We start from the raw sequence: 12,194 nt of genomic DNA, 5'->3' as shown, positions 1-12,194 counted from the left end.
CCACTTGTCTCTTGGAAGGGTGAGAAGGAAGACTATTTTATCTAATGATAACAAATCTCAAATTCAACTTCATAACCACACTGAGCAAGGCTGATTCACAAGACCTTTTTTTCTGTATGGGCAAGGATCAATGTTAAAAGACAAAGGTTTGTCACAGGCATTAGATGGTCAGCCTTGATGTCCACTTAATATGACAAATTTCACATGAGACTCTAAATAGACATAATGATGGGGAAGCTGCAGGTTTTAGAGATATATGTCCACTATCTTTAATACTGAATTATCTCATGAATAGTAAAATACCATTCAAATCAAATCAAAGACCCTACTAAGTAGATTCATAGGCTATGCTAATTCTTATTTCCCAGGGCATTAAAAAACATGGGACTAGTTGGATAGAAAAAATTATTCTATTTGTGTTTGTTTCTGTTACTGCAAAGTCATCAAGGGAAACTGTACCTTCTGGTCCACCAACATGAATATTATTCACCCCAAGAATAGGATGTAATTTACCAAACATTCAATGGCTTATCATGGACTTACTTTACATAGTACAATTTTCATGCTGTTTTTATCTCTTGATTTATTAATAAAAGCCAAGAAAAACTGACTGAAAATGGTAGAAAGTTTTGTTGTCTTCTATCTTCCCACATTCTATAGTTCTAGGAATGGAAGTCATTGCTGTGGATGAAGAAGCACCTGCTATTCTTTGCCTTCCTGCATTCTCATTGTAAACTTTATTGAGATATGCTTTACATGCACTTCAGCTTGAGAATCAGAGGGCACGCCCATGGGAGAGGGTATTTCCACAGCCGCACAACCATCCTTGCGATGCTACTTTAATATTATCATGTTATCATATTTTTCTGCTAACTAGTGTGTTTTTCCTTCTTACAGAGATCAGATCTCATTTACAACACACATCTCTTAATATCCTTGCTCAGTTACCTTCTTATACTTGAACATAAGCATAACAAAAAGATGTATGGGTTTGGGGTGAACTTTTGCCCCTAAACTGAAAAGGGTACAGAGTATATAGAAGCTTATGTATGTGATATAATTAGACTTATAAGCCTCTCTGCTACCACCTACCAAAGAGAATAAAAATAAATATCAGAAAGATAGAGGGCCACAACAGAACATACGCATAAGAAGCCATGCAAATCTTTTTTTAAAACAATTAAAATCTTTTTATTTTCTGCTCCAGATTTTATTTTCCCCTGGTCCACCCTCTGACTATTCCACATCCCATACCTCCTCCCCACACCCTGGTCTCCATGAGAATGTCTCCACACCCTAACACCCACCACACCAGGCCTCTAAACTCCCTGGGGCCTCCAGTCTCTTGAGGGTTAGGAGCATCTTCTCTGACTGAACCCAGACCCCACAATCCTCTGCTGTATATGTGTTGGGGGCCTCATATCAGCTGTTTTATGCTGCCTGGTTGTTGGTCCAATATCTGAGAGATGTTGAGGGTCCAGGTTCATTGAGATGGGTGGTTTTTCTACAGGGTTGCCCTTCTCCTCAGCTTCTTCAAGCTTTTCCCTAATTAACCACAGGGATCAGCAGCTTCTGCCAATTGGTTGGTTGCAAAGATCCGCATCTGACTCTCAGCTGCTTGTTGGGTCTTTCAGAGGGCATTCTTGATAGGTCTCTTTTTGCGAGTGCTCCATAGCCTCGGTAACAGCATCAGGCCACTTTGGGCCTGTTGCTGAACCTCCTTTTCCTCAGGTGCTTCTCCATTTCTATCCCCGCAGTTCTTTCAGGCAGGGTCAGTTTTGACTGTGGGATCGCACCCCATCCCTCACTTGGTGCCCTGTCTTTCTGCTGGAGGTGGATTCTACTAGTTCCCTCTCCCCACTGTAGGGCACTTCATCTAAGGTCCCTTTATTTGAGTTCTGAGAGTCTCTCACCTCCCAGGTTTATGGAACATTCTGGAGTGTCCTCCTACCTCCCAAGGTTTCCTGTTTCCATTCTTTTTGCTGGTCCTCAGGGCTTCAGTCCGTCCTCCCTCTCTCCCCCTGCCCCATACCAGATCATGTTCTCCTCTCATCTCCCCCTGACCCTTTTTCCACATAGTTCCCTCCCTCTCCCCTTGTGATTGCATTTTTCTCCCTCCAAATAGGATTGAGGCATCCTCACTTAGGCCCTTCAGCTTGTTGACCTTTTTGAGTTCTGTGTATACATTAGGAAATGTTTTCTATTGAGAAAAATATGTAGGTTAGAGAAACATACATCTAAAACTGCAGAGTATCTAGATTATCCTCGGCCCTTCTTCCTTCTCCTGAGAACAAATAAAATTTAGATACCACAGAATCCTTTGTGACTCTATGGCAATTGTGGACAATGAGATGTGAGTATGGGTAAAGTAGAACATTTCCAAGACCAGCCCTTGCCATCTCCTGAAGGTTCTCAACACATACTCTCATATTTTCCTCTTGCTCATTTAACAGATGCAGAAGAACCCCAAAGAGGTAATCATGTGGCTAGGGACGGGCATTCCTATGGCTTTGAGGGAAATCTAAGAAACAAATTGTATCTACAATAAGCTCTGATATGAGGACATATTTGTTGTTCTTGTTCACTGGATCACTGAGATTTCATGATTGTTTGCTGCTCCTCAAACATCAGAGAGAAACTAAAAATTCAATGTTGGGTGTTTCCATAACAAAAGAGGTGAAATAAAGCATTAATTAGCAAGCAAAGGTAATCAACAAAGCTAATACAAGATAGAAGTTTAGGTCATTTAATTATGCAAAATGTATTGTTTCATTCCAACTTGTATGTGTGCAGAGTAGAATTTGCATGGCTAGCAAACCAACATCTTATTCAAAAACTGTAGAAAGAGAACCCTATTACTGTACATTGGATACACATTGCTGTCTTTGGATTATGTTAACACTCAAGGAAAAATATATTTTGTATATGAAAATGAAAGAGAAATAAGGCCAGAAATATGTTTTTTTTATTTTTTTAAGTTGGAAAGTTTAACAATATCAGGCCTTTACAGGTCATTAAATGGAATAGCAAGGAGAAAATTCTTACTAACTGAAGAGAACAATGAAAAATATGTTTCAATCAACCCATTTAATCCTGAGGACCTCATTAGCAACGACTAAAAGGTAGAGGTATAAAAACTAAAAGTAATTAATTTTAAAAAGTGTATCTGAGGACTCAGTCTAGGAAACAGATTGGGGCATTTTTATACATGGAATTGACTTATAACTTAGCAATTAGAAAGTACAAAACTGTTAGAAGTAGCACAATGGTGTACATTCACTACTCATTTAAAAGTGTAAGTCCTTTAGACTTAATTCATCTTTAGGATTTTAATCTTAAAAAAGAAACAGGACACAGATTGTACATTAAGAATGATATATACTGGTACTGATTAAAATGTACTTGAAAATAACTATTGTTAAATGAAAGAAGGCACGCAAAGATTGAACCAAAGGTCATTGAGTGTGCACGAGTGTGCTCAACACACACACACATACACACACACACAGAGAGAGAGAGAGACAGAGAGAGGCAGAGAGAGAGAGACAGAGATACAGAGAGAGAGAGAGAGAGAGAGAGAGAGAGAGAAAGTTTTCCTACCAGTGACCAGAATTGAATCCTGAAAAGAAACTTTCTCCAATATTCACATTAACGAGACCTCATCGGACTGATCTGCAATATCAAGAAAACAGTGGCCAGTGTCTGAACCCAAGGTCCTCGAATCATGACCTAAGATCTGAAAGCTAAGCAAAAAGGGTACTTTAAAAATGCCACTGGGACTCATTCTAAGGAAGGAGGGAAGAGTTCTCCTTCAGAGGTACGCCAAGAAAGAACTTGAACCATAAAATATTCACAACAAAAGATTCAGCCAATTTCGTCAAAGAGTAGAAGCTGGAAAATCTCTTCCAAAATGTCCCAGTTGATGCAACAAGCTATGTTTTTACACCCTACATCCATCATGGGACACAGGCTGCTACAAAATAGGTAGTGTCCTTAAATGGCATTTGTTGAAGGAGCATGAGCTGAGAACTATCAGCAACTGATGCTCTTGATGGAGGTCTGGGAGGAAAACCCAAGCATCTATTGTAACTAGTGGTTTATATTTCTTGTACATTTCTCCTTCATAAATGAGATTATTTGTTTTGATAAACCATGCAAGGTCTATTTATTGTATCATAGCTGTTGGGAGGCCGGCAGGAAGATTAGGGGCAGGCACCTTATCTTCCTGGATCATCAGTCTATGAGGGCAGACATCTTGAAGAATGGTGAAGCCTGCACATCATCTGGAGATAGAGTTTCTTTGAACAGAACATTAAACTGCCTTGTAGGGAGAAGATCGGCATATATTTTTATTTATTTATTTATCATGTTATTTGTTTACATTTCAAATGTTACCCCCCTCAGTCTCCCCTCCATGAAACCCCCCCATTCTCCTCCTGTTTGCCTCAAGAAGGTGCTTTCCCACCCCACCCACACACTCCCATACGTTATGTTTAACAGGAGAAATGAAGTTGACTGTTGGAGACCAAAAAGGATCAATCTAACTGTTTGCTCCTTTTTAATTTCCATTTCCCCTTTATCAAGGACAAGAGAGCCCCATTTCCAGATTCATTTTTAACTGAGAAGAAACATGGGAGAGCCATTTTATAGCTATGTACTTGAACTAACATACATAAGGGTCTGGAATACCTAGACAATTCTTTGAAAGAAAGTGCTCAACCCATCGTAGATGATGATGATGACAATGACAACAGCAATGGTGATGATCGTGATAATGCTGAGAGCATTTTTTTTGTGAAATTACTGAGAATAAGAATTACATTTTGGTATGAACAAGAAATAATTAGCCTGCATTATGCCTAAAAATATTGTGATACATTTCTAAAGCTAGGAGAGTAGACAAAATTATCCAGAAAAGATACATAAAGACAAAGCATTTCCAACTTCAAAAAAGAAATCAAGTGAAATTGAGACACATATGAATCCTGGAGATATATTTTGTATATAAATGGACAGATAAAGCCAGGAACATAAACTTTAGTATCTCCATTAGCCTTTGGTGCCAAGATCGTACTTTAGATTTTTTTTAACCTATTAGTCACTTTCCTAAACATGAAAACCTAGTGTTCTTATATACCTTAGGACTTTAAAATGTTAATATACTTACTTTAAGTCTTCCATCCAACCATACCACCAAAGGCTTCAAAAGGTACTACCTTCCAGAAATTATATAAGGAGTATTCTATGGTCCCCTCTTCAAAGAAAATCTTAAATCACAGCTACAGCATTGTTTTTTAAAGGCAGAATGGAGGTGTCTTTATAGACCATAAAGTTGTTTTGATTGCTTCTCTCATCAGAAGAGAAAGATAAAGCCAAAAGGGTGTTGGGAATATTAAGATTTAAAAGCATAGTACTTTACCTCCCCCTCTTCTCAGAACTGAGTTTTATTAGCAGATGAGCTTTGAAGTATCTCAAGGGGAGAGCAGTAGTAATGGAGGCTGAGCAAAACTAACAAATGCATTTCCCAGGTTGCACCTGAGTGGGAATGTCCCCAGCATGCACAAGTACTAAATAGCTAGCAAGCATACATCACCATAGATATTTTAGAATCTTTTTCTTTCCTCTTTAGAGCAAAGCAGGTGTTTAAAATAATCACTTGCTCAAAGGCCTAGAAATGGGAGAAAGCCACAGTTTCTCTGCTTTGAAAAATCAATTGCTCAGAGGGGGAAAATAGCAGATTAAAATTTTATGCCATAATTTTACAATTGATCATCAGTGCCATGGAGGGCATACTACGAAGTTTATTTTCCAACCACTGGAAAAATGAGATGTGTCTTGAAAGAGGGTATTTTTAGCATAAGTGACTGTGTGGTTAAATATAGATTTTGTTTCACTTTCTTCCAACTGTGAATGTGATTGTGTTCATATGCTTGGGAAATTTGCATATAATGTATGCTATTTGTATCATAGCCAAATCACTTGAATTCAAGCTACACTGCTGGCTGAAATGGAAATGTTGCCCACAGAGATAAATATACTTATCATTCATTTCTTAAGGCTCAAAACCCAAAAGAATATCTTCCGTAATTTGTGAATTCACCCATCTGGCAAATTTGCCAATAATTATCTAGTTCTTCCTTCTAGAAAAGCCAGCCGCTGGATAAGGAGCAATAATTGTGGTCCGCAGCTTGTGAGAAAACAGAAGATTAAATCCAAAATGTTTGCCTATAATATTTCTGGGAAAGTTTGGCGAAAAACAAAACTGCTTTGTGAAATTTCATCAAATTTCAGTAGTAATGAAGGCTGGCATATACTTTAATTGAGATATTATTTATACACTGTAAAATTCACCCTTGCAATAGAAATCATTTATTTTTATAGTTATTTTTACTATATTCACAAGTTTGAATTGTCAGTTCTATCCAACTATAGTTATTTTCATCATCTTAAAATGTACATTTAATAATGAAAATCAACTTGGAGGTTCCTAAAACAATGAAAAAGAAAATATCCACAGTTCTCAAAAGAATATAGTCAAAAAGTAATATGAACTGCCTATCAGGATATCTTCATGGTCATGTTTCTTCATGCACTATCCACAACATCAGATTTGTAGACTCTGCCCAGTTACCCACTACAGGTGAATTGATACAGAAAGCATGGTGCATATGCTCAATGAAACTTTGCTCAGCTGCTGGGATAATGGAGCCCTATGGTTTGGGGGAAATGAAGATCATCATGTTAAGTTAAATAAGAAATCCATAAGATAGATGCACTACATGGTTTTTCCCACATGTAGCCTCCAGGGAGGAAAAGGGGCATGGCAATGTAAAGAACAGGCTGCTATCAGAGATGTGGAAAAGGAAGTAAGGGTAAAGAGCATCATGCTGTGTAATGGGGGAGTAGGTAAGACTGAAATAGAGCATGCATATATGGAAATGTTATGACAAACTAGCAGACTTAGTATAATGAAAATTCAGGCCAGGGTTGGAAGTAGTTCAGTTGATATGAGTACTTGTCTAGGTATGTGAAACCCTAAGTCCTTTTCTCAATATTGTATAAGTTGGGGTGGTGGTGCTTGACTGTAATCCATGTGTTCAGAGATAGAGGCAGGAGTAGCAGCAGCTCAAGGTCATCCTTGGCTACACCTTAAGTTTAAGCTAAAGGGAACTACATGATACCCTGTGTAAACATTTTAAAATTGAAAAAATAAAGAGCAAGGCAGCCTTTGCTAACAGTTCCTTCTCATTTGGCCCCTTCCTCCAACCTCTGGACACTACTTATACACTTTGGCAGTATAGATTTGCTTTCTGCGTGTTTCACACAAATAGGGTCATATACTCTATGACCATTTGTATCGGGCTCAGTTTAGTAGCCACAAGGTCTGGATAAAATAGCTGAGCTGGTAACCTAGGCAGCTTTGTTGCTGAGAAGGTGTTTAAAGTTGGAGTTGAGGCTCCCAAAATAAATGTTGAACAAATAGCTGACAAATACATTTGTGTCCAAATCCGAGATTGTCTGCCTAAACACTGTGCTCAAACATTATTCTTCGTTTACCTGGATTAAGTGATGGTTCTATGTGAAATAATGAATTAATATTTATCATCCACCCAAGGTGTCACTTCAGCTACAGCACCATCTCTCAGTACTTACTCTTTGCTCCATGGAATCTGTTTTCTTCTAGACAGCAAAGAGTTCTCTTAAGATTATTCAAATATTCCTTGACTTATCTCCGTGTTTTTTTTTAATTCTTAAGTAATTTACTTATGTACAAATCCAGCTTGGTCATAGATTATGGCTATTCCAAGACAACACAGGAATCACTTTAATTGCAACTTGTACAACAAAATGTAGTATCCGTCACACAATAGGTATTCAATGGTGATTGCAATTGTACTGAGTGTAATTGAATTGAATTCAGATTAACAGATTAACATGTTGCTTTGAAGGGCTTGAAGTATTAACAATTTGATCAAATAAAATGAGTGAACTCTAAAAAGCTTACAATAAACTTGACCTGTGGGAGAATACATAAATTATCTTTAAAACAGTAAAGAAAATAATTTGACAAATTACTGTCTGGGTTGTGGATGGAGCTCAGTGACTCAATGTTTGTTTTGCATTGATGAAGCTCTGTTTTCCACTCCTAGCATAGAAAGAATATATGTGAGGAGTGTGTGTGTGTGTGTGTGTGTGTGTGTGTGTGTGTGTAACAGAGAGAGAAGTTTGAAAGGTAACAGTAAGTAGTGATCATTCAATTACCATTTACATCTGTTATTGACAGGTATGGATGTCCAATAAGGTAAATGTATCTTATGAAGCCAAAAATAACAACACATTCAACAAAAAACAGCATATTCAACAAGTGGTGCTGAGAAAATTGGATATCCATATACAGACAAATGAAACTATATCCTTATATCTCACTATGAACAAAAATCAACAAAAATTATCAGAGACTTCCATATAATACAACTCACAAAAGAAGAGAACACATTACGAGAGATAGATCTACAATAGCTTTCTGAATAGAACATGCTCAGTCAGGAAATAAGGCTAAGGACCAGTAACTGGGACCCCCTGAATTTAAAAACTTTGCACACAGCAAAAGAAACTGTCTATTGAGTGAAGAGGAAGCCTTCGAATAATCACTACCTATAGTAAGCCAAGAACTTACAAACTACATATAAGAAAATGAGCAACCTAATAGTTAAATGGTGGAATACAGTGGAATTAAGTAGAACTGTCAAAAGAATGAATACTATTGGCTAACAAACATCTTTAAAAAGTTATATATTACTAGCTGTCAGAGAAATGCAAATTTAAGTTTTTTTGAAATTTCATTTTTACTAATTTAATATTATTTTATTTTTTATTAGATATATTTCTTTACTTACATTTCAAGTGTTATTCCCTTTCCTGGTTTCCTGTCCATAAGTCCCCATCCCCTCCCTCTCCCCCATACGGGCATTCCCCCATCCATCCCCCTTACCGTCCAACCCCAACATTGCCCTGCACTGGGGTGAGATTTTCATCTCAAATTGTCAGAATGGTTCTTATTAGACAAGCAATAACATAAGTCAGAGAGTGCTGACTGCTATTTCATAAAACCTACATTTAATTCAAGACCCACGGGGCAGCTCACAACTATCTCTAACTTCAGTCTCAAGGGATCTAACCTCTTTTTCTGACCTCCTCGGGCACCAGGAATGCATGTTGTTGGCATACATAGACATATATGCAGGCAAAATGTACACATGCATAAATAATAAATTTTAATAAATAAAGCCAATAAGAACTGTTGTCAAAAATGCATATGGATGCTCGTCCATGCTGTGTTCACATTAGCTAAGAAATAGAATCGACCTAGATACCCATCAGCTTATGGAGGATAATGAAGGGGTGATGCATGCACTCATTGGGATTTTATTCAATGCTGAGAAATATGAGATGGGCAGGAAAATGGGTGGAACTAGAATACAGTGTACTGAGTGAACTAACGCTAGCCAAAAGAGAAGCACTATAATTTTGTTTCTCTCATATGTGGAGCCTATCTTCAGATTTTTAGATTTCTATTTTTGAGTTGAAGTATCTACAGATGCCTGGAGGCAAGAAAAGAGGTCTGGGGAGGAATGAGATGTTACAGGAGGATAGTACAACACATGCCAGGTGAAAATATCGAGGGGGCAGGGGTAGCATGACTAATATCGAAAGGTTTAAATAGGTGTGGCACTGGGGTAGCAGAAGAAAATAGTGGGCATAGGAGTTTAAACCAAAACTAAGGGAAATGAAAAAGCGCAACAAAAGCGTACAACTTTTAAAACTAATTAAAATTCTAAAGACCTCAAAGTGAGGTGCTATGTATAGGTGGATAATGTCCCAAAAGCGACAGCTTTGTAAACACAAGTCCCAGGTATACGACCCAGGCTCCTGTAGTGCACAGGTCAGGCATAAGGACAGGGAAAACCTCACACAAGCTGAACAATGGGTGGTTAAGAGTGGTATTTTTAGAGGCCCCATAAGAAAAACAAAGGCCCAAGGAGGAACCACTTTGGCTTTGCCTCAGAAGAACCCTTCAAATGTTCAATGTGACAGGTAATGGAATAAGAACTCAAGAGAGGCTCCAAAGACAATAGAAGCTATTAATAGCCATTACTAAAGTTACTCACCTATTGCTGAAGTCACAACACAGTTTCGATACAGAATACAGGGAAATAAATGTGGAACCCTATTGAAAAGCCCCTCTCCGACGACTAGAGTTTATATCACCACAAAATTGCTATGCAGACTTTAAGCTGAAAAAAATCATTAACAAATTTCTTGTTGCGAATTCTGTGTCTGCTAGATAAGACAGCCTTACTTGCTGCAACAGTGGTATGACTGGTTTGAGGGTGACTGACCACTTTTTATTAAACTTCATGGGAAGATATACAATATGACTCTGTAAAGCTTATTTCTGGAAAACTCACAGCCCCATAGAGGGAATTCACTGCTAGTAGCTTGCTAAATAGATATATTTTCACACTGCCATCTAAACATTCTTGTTCATACATGGACTAATGCTGTGCTCAATGTTTGACTGAGAAGAGCTTCTCTTTGCAATCATCTATGGTTAGTGAAGAGACTTACAACTGATCAAAGTACGTAGAACAAATGACACTCCAGTGCTCAGTCTTAAGTGGAAAAATTATTTCACCTCCTCCAAGCCCCAAGGAACAGTGCAGAAGAGGAACTAGAAAGAAAACCAGAGCAGAAGGAGGGAGAAATGTGCTATAAAATGCTCTCTCCTGTGTACGATATGACTCTTTACGTCATGACCACATGGAAGCTCTGTATAAAACCAGAAAAAGGTTGTGTACTTCAACCTTCCAACACAAACAAGAAGGATGGAGTCCATGATGCCCACTTTTCCCTGTAGGGTTATTGAGAGTAAGCAGTTGTCAATAGGGACAGGGGTATAATTTCACAGGCAAGCTGCCTATGCTATTTTAAGTTGCCCCATCTATGCTCATACATGCAATTCCAAATAGATAAAATTAATAAAATAAAATAAAATAAAATAAAATGTGTTATATTAGGAGGAAGAGTAGTGAAGAAAGAATTTAGAGGGCAAGATAAGTGGTCAGAGAGTTAATAGGACATGAATGTGATCATAATACATTGTATATTCGTGTGAAATTCTTAAAAAGTGATGTTGTTAAAAAGTTAAAGAGAAGCAAGAGAAAAAGACAGTGTCTGTCTTAGAGAATTCAGTTCTTCTAATTTTAGAAAATGTTTTCATCGCACACACTTTGTCTCCATTACACAATATTTTGAATTACTGCAACCATGTTTGAGAGGGAAAACTGCCTAAGCCAGATAGGAAAACCTCTTCAGATGGTCTATGTGACCTTTGTGTGTGAACCACGTAGTTAAACCACTAACAGGGCTTTCCAAAGGCCCCAATAGTATATTGGTGCCTAAGACAACAGAATAACAAGAATATGGGCTATCTAGATGGCAATAAAATCTGTCAGATTATGGCAATATAATAAATGCTACAAATAACTGATATTAATGTTTGAATGAGACACCAAGCTCTCAAAATACTATAGCAACAATCAAGACCACTATAGTCATCTAACTGTTTATAGAAGGCATCTTTTTCAATAGACATGGTCCAACCAGTGTTGATCTCCTGATTATTTGTGAGCCCTCTTTTTAACTTCAAACTCAAATATCTGAAGGAAATCAAGAAAATTATGTAAGAAATTTTTTATCAGGAGTTTGGAAAATAGGTGTCCCAAAGACTAGTCTATTCCAAGTACTAGTTTCATCTTTCAGAAAGAATTGCTTATCCAAGAGATAGGAATGTTATGTATTAGTCAGTGTTTGCAAGAGGAACAGAACCAATGAAGGAAAATAGAGCAGAGAGATGTTTGTCATTGTGGCACCATCATATACAGTCCAAGGCTCAGAAGCCCCACATTCTGTCTTCTGCAAAATGAAGACCTAACTATTATATTTTATTGTATATAATGTCATTTAAAAAACTTCTGGGCACTCTTGTAAGGGTGTTGTTGTTGTTGTTGTTGTTGCTTTCTCTCTGGCCTTGTCTATACTAGATTATCTTGATTAGGTCAATTAAGAAGGTAACACACTCTTTACATTCCCAGGCTTGGGTCCAGGGCTGCACAAAGTACAAAAAGTTATGT

This window comes from Rattus norvegicus, chromosome 7, assembly GCF_021556685.1.
Source record: "Rattus norvegicus strain SHRSP/BbbUtx chromosome 7, alternate assembly SHRSP_T2T, whole genome shotgun sequence".
In the NCBI taxonomy this organism is placed as follows: domain Eukaryota; kingdom Metazoa; phylum Chordata; class Mammalia; order Rodentia; family Muridae; genus Rattus; species Rattus norvegicus.
The sequence above is the reverse complement of the archived record's forward strand: the minus strand, read 5'-3'. Positions refer to the sequence as shown.